Genomic DNA, 7,741 nt, shown 5'->3' with positions numbered 1-7,741 from the left:
GGGCGTCGGGTCACTGTGGCGGTTAGACATAACGCCCAGCGAGTCGTGTAGGACAGCTGGCAACCCCGGTGGTACATTCAAGAGGGCCAATCGTACTGCTTTTAAATTGCTGGAGTCAGCACCTTTATTTTCAGTCATTTACATTTCTGTTGAGAGCCGGTGGACGGCATTGTCTTTATTTTTCCGAGTACTCATGGTGGGCCTTCTCCGACAGCCCTATGGGCGTATCGCGGGAGGGAGTTCGCGGCTCGTACCCAGAGTATACGCGCACTGTGGTTGTAGTAGCACTAAAACTGAGGACTTAGTAATGTTGCTTAGGTGGATGTGATTTAAAATGTATAGCATGGCATGTAGTGCATATGATGTGTTGTGATGTGTGGACTGTTGTGTGGTCCATCTTTCTACTTACTGAGCTAGTGAGCTCATCCCACGTATACGCCCCTTTTTAGATGATTTTGCAGGTCATACATCTGAGGAGCACGGGGTGGGTCCCACAGTCGAGTTTCCTGAAGAGGACTGGTGGACCCCTGAGGAGTTAGAGCATGGCACTGACTGCTCGTGTGAGAGCTGTGCTGTGGGTCAGCAGTTTTGAGGTCATGCTGAGCACCACTTCTGAGGCCGAGCTGAGCTCTACTACATGATGCCGAGCTGGGCTCAACCCTTGATGCCGAGCTGAGCTCCAGCCTTGAAACCGAGCCGAGCTGTGTACTCTGATTGTTTTGGTGGATTTCCTTATGTACTTGATATTTGAATTTTATTCTTTTTGTGTAAATATCATGCCTTCGGGCCCAAATGTATATATAATTATTGTATCACTATCCGGGTATCAAGTATTATGGGATTATTCACAGGTAAAACTTAGTCTTCCGCTGATCTGATGGGTTTATATTAGTTGTGTGTATGCTGTGGTGGAATACAGTATCTGATGATCCTGGCAGGTTTGGGTTAACCGGTGTTAACTCGGTCACTGGCCCGGTTCAGTGTGAACGGGGTGTGACACTACCCCTTGTGGGTTATGTTCTCTACCTATTTACCCAAATTAGCCCTATGAGTAGGGGTAACTCGGGGGCATTTTTGAGGTTTAAAATAAGATTTAGACATGGGTTGTTAAGAGTTGTTTTGGGTTCAGTAGTGAACCTATAATGAATCAATTCATAATATTTAACAAATGATACACACATTTGGTTATGAAACTAAATAATCGGGCATGGGTACGACGTCGATTATGGGGATCTCATTGTACTTGCGATTTGGAAAACAAGGTGAGTGGGTGTATTTTTTTCTTTGTTTTATGGAGTGTTTATGCGTTATTACTATTTTACGTGAATTATATACATCAATGATATGTTATTGTATTGTTATGAATGTTGTGTGCCATTTTTAATATTATCTACTAACCTGTGAATATGAAAGATGAGGTTGAGAAATGGTTTTGGACTGCAGAGGTAAGTGAGGTAAGTAATTATGGTTCTACGAATGAAATCTACAGTTGAAATTGTGGTATTCACGGTCTGGGGCACGGTGTGGTCGAGGTTCTTTCCGATACCATGGGCCCTGAGGTTAGTAAAATAGTTAGCATAGATATGGAGAGCTGGAAGTGTCATTTGGCTGATTTTCAAAGTTCTCGTCTACGAGTGTTCAGCTAATGTTGCTAAAAATTTTCGCTTAGTTAGAACCTACAAACCACACATAAGAAATTGGCCCAGAGGGTGACCCCGGGAAGAAGGCTCCGATTCCTAAGTCAGTATTCTAAAAAAAATGGAAGGGTGAGTAGGCAGAGCTCTGAGTGTTCTGAGTGTTATGAGCACTAACAGCTAAGAACCATAAAAAAATAGAAGCCGATACATAAACTTAAATCTAAATATTTTGAAATTGTATTAGCAAATAGAAAGAGACATATCTGTTGGGATTTTTAGTCGAGAGAGATATGGAGGGATGAAAGCGTCATTCAACTAATTTACAAAGTGCTCGTCTTCAACTGTTCGGCTAATGTTGATGAAATTTCCCGATCAGTTAGAACCTGCAAACCACAGGTAAAAAACTGGCCCAGAGGGTAACCCTGGGAAGAAGTCTCCGATGCCTAAGTCAGTATTCTGATAAAAAGAGAAAGGTGAGTAGGCAAAGCTCTAAGTGTTCTGAGTCTTATGATCCTTGACGACTACGAGCCACAAAACAATAGAAGCCAACACATAAACTTAAATTTAAATATGTTCAAATCGTCTGAGCATTTAGTAAGAGACATACCTATTGGGATTTTTAGTTGAGATAGATGTGAAGAGCTGCAAGCACGTTCAGCAAATTTCCAAAGTGCTCGTCTTCGAGTGTTCGGATAATATTGTTAAAGTTTCCCGCCCTCATTAGAACCTGCAAACCACAGATAAAAAACTGGCCCAAAGGGTGACCCCAGGAAGAAGGCTCCGATGCCTAAGTCAGTATTCTGACAAAATTAGAAGGGTGAGTGTAGAGCTTTGAGTGTTCTAAGTGTCAACAATAGAAGCCGATACATAAACTTAAATCTAAATATGTTAAAATTATATTGACAATTGGTAAGAGACATACCCGTTGGGTTTTTTAGCCGAGAGAGATGTGGAGGGATGAAAGCGTCATTCAGCTAATTTTTAAAGTGCTTGTCTTTGAGTGTTCGGCTAATGTTGATGAAATTTCTCGCTCAGTTAGAACCTGTAAACCACAGATAAAAAACTGGCCCGGAGGGTGACCCCAGGAAGAAGGCTCTGATGCCTAAGTCAGTATTCTGATAAAAAGAGAAGGGTGAGTTGGCAGAGCTTTGAGTGTTCTGATTGTTATGATCCCTGACGACTATGAACCACAAAACAATAAAGCCAAGACATAAACTTAAATTTAAATATGTTGAAATCGTATGTGCAATTAATAAGAGACATACCCATTGGGATTTTTAGCCAAGACAGATGTGAAGGGCCTAAAGCAAGTTCAGCTAATTTCCAAAGTGCTCGTCTTCGAGTGTTCAGCTAATGTTGTTAAAAGTTTCCCGCCCTCATTAGAACTTGCAAACCACAGATATGAAACTGGCCGGAGGGTGACCCCGGGAAGAAGGCTCCGATGCCTAAGTCAGTATTCTGATAAAAATAAAAGGGTGAGTAGTAGAGCTCTGAGTATTCTAAATGTTATGATCCCTGACGACTATGAGCCATAAAACAATAAAATCCGATAAATAAACTTAAATTAAATGTCTTTAAATGGTATGAGCAATTGGTAAAACACATACCTGTTGGGATTTTCAGCTTAGATAGTGATACGGCCAAATCGATCGCTCAGTAGGGTGAGGACACGCGTCACCCACCGGGACATATGTCGCCCACCCTATAAGGATTACAAAGACTCTACCACGCTCTATCATGCCGTTTGCATGAAGGGAATATTTCCCACCAGAAGGATGGACGTATTCGAGGGGAACTCTAAAAGGGAGGAAGGTGGACCCGAGAAGGACAGGGGGAAGGCAAGAGAAAACCCTAAACCCTAGGAAACATATAAGAGGGCCCGAGAGGAAGGAAGAAGGTAAGCATCAATACCCACACCATTACTCTCATATTGAAAACTGTGCGGCCGATCCTAACTTGAGCGTCGGAGGACTAACCCCGGACAAAGCTCCAGGCCTCTGCCATCTGTGCTTGTGTAGGATCAACTCATACGGGGTTTCTGGCAGCAACAGATTGGCGCCGTCTGTGGGAACGAAAGTAATGGTGGGGAGAACCTACAACCGCAAGAAGATAAGAGCAGCGTCAAACATGAACATGGGGGAAGAACCTTCAGGGGGGCTTCCTCCCCAGCGGAGATAGGACGAGAAAGGGGAAATGATGATTGGGAAGTATCCATAAGGTACCCGCACTAGGGTGGATATTCAGTACGCGAAGATAATGATCCTCCGCCTCCTCCTGAAGCACAAGAATACGTGACGAGGGAGCAATTCGAAGCCCTCCAGGACAAATATGACCGAATGGTCGAGGTTATGAAGGAGGTCTCCAAAGCTGTCTCTTAGAAGACCGGCGGAGCACCTCCAGGCCCCCACATCCAGCCTGAGAGGGCTCGAGACGAGGACCGAAGCAGTACAGGATCTATAAGGTCCGGTCATAACCTTCGAAACCGAGCAGTGAGGGAAAGTCCCACACCCCGAGGTAGGACGCAGCAGGTCACCAGAGATCCACATGGGGATCCACGCCGAGGAGATAATGAGAGGCACGAGGACTCGGGGTTAAAGCAGATGATCCTAGAACTGAAAGATGAGATCAAGAAGGTGGTAAAAAATCATATGGGAACCCACGAGCTAGACCTCACTAATGACACGGCTCTAGCTGATGAGGTCATAAGGGATCCGCTCCCGATCGGCTTTTGCCTACCCAAGTATGACACTTATGACGGGTCGGGGGACCCCGTCGACCACCTGGAAGGCTTCAAGGTTGCCATGCAGTTCCATCGGGTCTCAGAAAACATTATGTGTCGTGCCCTGCCATTGACATTCAGAGGAGCGGCGAGGCTATGATACAACCATCTGCCTACAAAGTCGATCCACAGCTTCAGCGACCTAAGTTACTTCTTCGTGAAGGGATTCTCTAGTAGCCATCCCCTTTAGAAGACTACGTTGAACTTGACCAACGTCAAGCAACAGGAAGGGGAATTGCTGCGGAACTACATGAAGTGCTTCCAACAAGAGAAAATCACAATCAGAGGCCTGGACCCGAAAGAAGAGTTCACGGCCCTGTTAGGAGGCGTCAAGGATAAGGAGTTGAAAAGGTCCCTGGCGAAGCATACACCTAGGAATCTGACCGAGATGAGAGTTCGGTGCGATAAGTACATCCAGATGGAAGAAACCCTCCAGACCGATGAAGAAGCCGAAAGGAAGGTGGTAAGGAAGAGGCTCTCAAGGGCCGACGACAAACCCTCCGAATAAGGCGAAAGACAAAAGTCTAAACGTGGTCGGGCACCCAGTCCACCAAGGAAGTTTGAGAAATACGCACCCCTGAACCGGAGGTGAATAGAGGTACTAATGCAAATAAAGGATTCCCCGGATGCCAGGGCCATGAAGTGGCCAGGAAATATGGGGCGACACCCCGAGAGATGCAACATGGATAGATATTGCCACTTCCACAGAGACCATGGCCACGACACTGAAGACTGTTGGCACCTCAAGGGGGAGATAGAAGGGATGATTCGAAGGGAATATCTAGGCCGATTTGTAGACCGCGAAAAGGAGGATACCCAAGATGGTAATGGCCATAGGGATAACCGTCGGAGAGAAGGCAGAGGTCGCTATGAGAGGAGGGGGCCTGCCCGTAGAGGCAATTAGGAACAGCGAGGGGACCAGACACCGGAGGAAGCTGAACGTCGCCTCCGAGATGAGAATAAGAGCCCAACTAGAGTTATAGCGACCATCTGTGGAGGCCCAGCTGCTGGAGAGAGTTCAGTCTCTGCCAGGAAAGCAAAAGCCTACGCAAGAAGCGTACATATGGCGGAATGGCCGAGCAAGAAGGCAAGGACGGGGATGGTTATTTCCTTCTCAGATGATGATCTGGAAGGGGTACACACTCCGCATGATGATGCCCTGGTTGTCACCATGACCATAGTGGATTACAAAGTGAAGAGGATCTTAGTGGATAACGGCAGCTTAGATGATATCTTGTTCCTTGAGGCTTTCCGAAAGATGGGCCTGGACGAGGGAAAGTTAAAGAAAGTCGAACATCCATTGCAGGGATTCTCCGGCATCCCAGTAAAGGTGGAAGGGTCGATTGAGTTGCCAGTAAGAGCCGGCACCGGAGATTGCCAAGTGACGGTCATGATCAACTTCTTGGTTGTAGGCATTACCTCGGCATACAATGCCATACTAGGAAGGGTTGGATTGAACCTACTAAAGGCTGTCATCTCCACACCCCATCTCAAGATGAAATTCCCAACCAAGAACGGTGTCGGGGAATGTCGGGGCGATCAGGAGGTATCCTGGAGGTGTTATGCCACTACCTTGTGGGGAAAAGAAAAGGCGGGCGAGGCACTCCCGATAGAGGATCTATACGATGATGCCAGTTATCAATGGGGGGAGCCGGCCGAGGATTTGGTGCAAGTTGAAGCCGAAGAGGGGGATAACACTCGGTAATTTCAGATTGGGGCCACCATGCCAAGGCTACAGTGAGAAAGACTCGTCTATTTCCTCCGAAACAATGCTGACGTCTTCGCCTGGTCGGCTTCGGATATGCCCGGAATAGATCGAGAGGTAATAGAACATCACCTGAATGTTAGCCCGATGAAGAAGCCAGTGCAGCAGAAGAAGAGGACTTTTACCCCTGAAAGGTAGTAAAAAATAGACGAGGAAGTGGAGAAGCTACTGAAGGCCCAGTTCATCCGCAAGATCCAATACCCGGAGTGGATATCCAACGTGGTAATGGTCCCAAAGGCAAATAGAAAGTGGAGGATCTGCATCGACTTCACCGACCTAAATAAGGCATGCCCAAAGGACGCATACCCCCTACCGAAAATAGACCTCCTTATCGATGCCACGGCAGGATACGAGGCACTGAGCTTCATGGATGCGTACTCGGGGTACAATTAGATCAAGATGTCCGAGGTCCATGTCCCGAAAACTTCCTTCATAACCGAGGGTGGACTGTACTGCTATGAGGTCATGCCTTTCGGGCTAAAAAATGCGGGGGCCACCTATCAAAGGTTGGTAAATAAAATCTTCAAAGGGATGATCGGCAAAACCATGGAGGTACATGTGGACGATATGCTCGTAAAAAGCCTGAAGGCGGAACGACACATCCAAGACTTGGAAGAGGCGTTTCAGGTGCTGAGACGGTACGGCATGAAGCTGAACCCAGCAAAGTGTGCATTCAGAGTAGCGTTGGGAAAGTTCCTCGGCTTCATCGTCTCGGAGAGAGGAATTGAGGCCAACCCGATCAAAATACAAGCCATTCGGGACATGAAGTCACCCCAGAATGTGAAGCAAGTCTAGGAGCTAACAGGTCGGGTCACCGCCCTTGGGGCAATTCATGTCTCGGTCTATAGATAGATGCCTCCCCTTCTTCAAAGCATTGAAAGGGACCAAAAAGTTTGAATGGACGGAGGAATGCGAAAAGTCCTTTAAGCAATTGAAGGAGTACCTGGCCGCACCCCCGCTGCTGACGAAGCCGAACACCGGGGATACCTTGCAGCTATACCTTGCTGTATCGGCAATGGTGGTAAGTGCAGTACTGACGAAGGAAGAAGGATGGCAACAACGGCGAATATACTATGTCAGCCGAACCCTCCTAGATGCCGAAACAAGATACAGAAAGGCAGAGAAAGTGGCGTATGCCCTAGTGACAGTGGTAAGAAAGCTGAGGCCATATTTTTAATCACATACGGTATGCGTACTCACAGACCAGCCCCTAAAGAAGATACTGCAGCGGCCGGATATGTCTGGTTGCCTAGTGAACTGGGCCATAAAGTTAGGAGAATTCGACATCCAGTGTAAACCGAGAACCGTAATTAAAGCACAGGCCCTCGCAGACTTCATCACCAAGACGACGCTCCCCGATGACCCCCGAGAGTTTGTCGAGGACCGAGGAGAGAAGGCGTGGACATTGTACGTGGATGGTGCTTCCAACAGCGTATGAATCATGTTGATCAGCCCCAAGGGTTTCAAGATAGAATACGCCCTACGGTTCGACTTCGACGCCTCCAACAATGAAGCAGAATACGAAGCGTTAATAGCTAGGATTAATCTGGCTCAGGCTTT

The sequence above is a fragment of the Macadamia integrifolia genome, chromosome 3 (assembly GCF_013358625.1).
Source record: "Macadamia integrifolia cultivar HAES 741 chromosome 3, SCU_Mint_v3, whole genome shotgun sequence".
Lineage (NCBI taxonomy): Eukaryota > Viridiplantae > Streptophyta > Magnoliopsida > Proteales > Proteaceae > Macadamia > Macadamia integrifolia.
Note: the sequence above shows the minus strand (reverse complement) of the source record.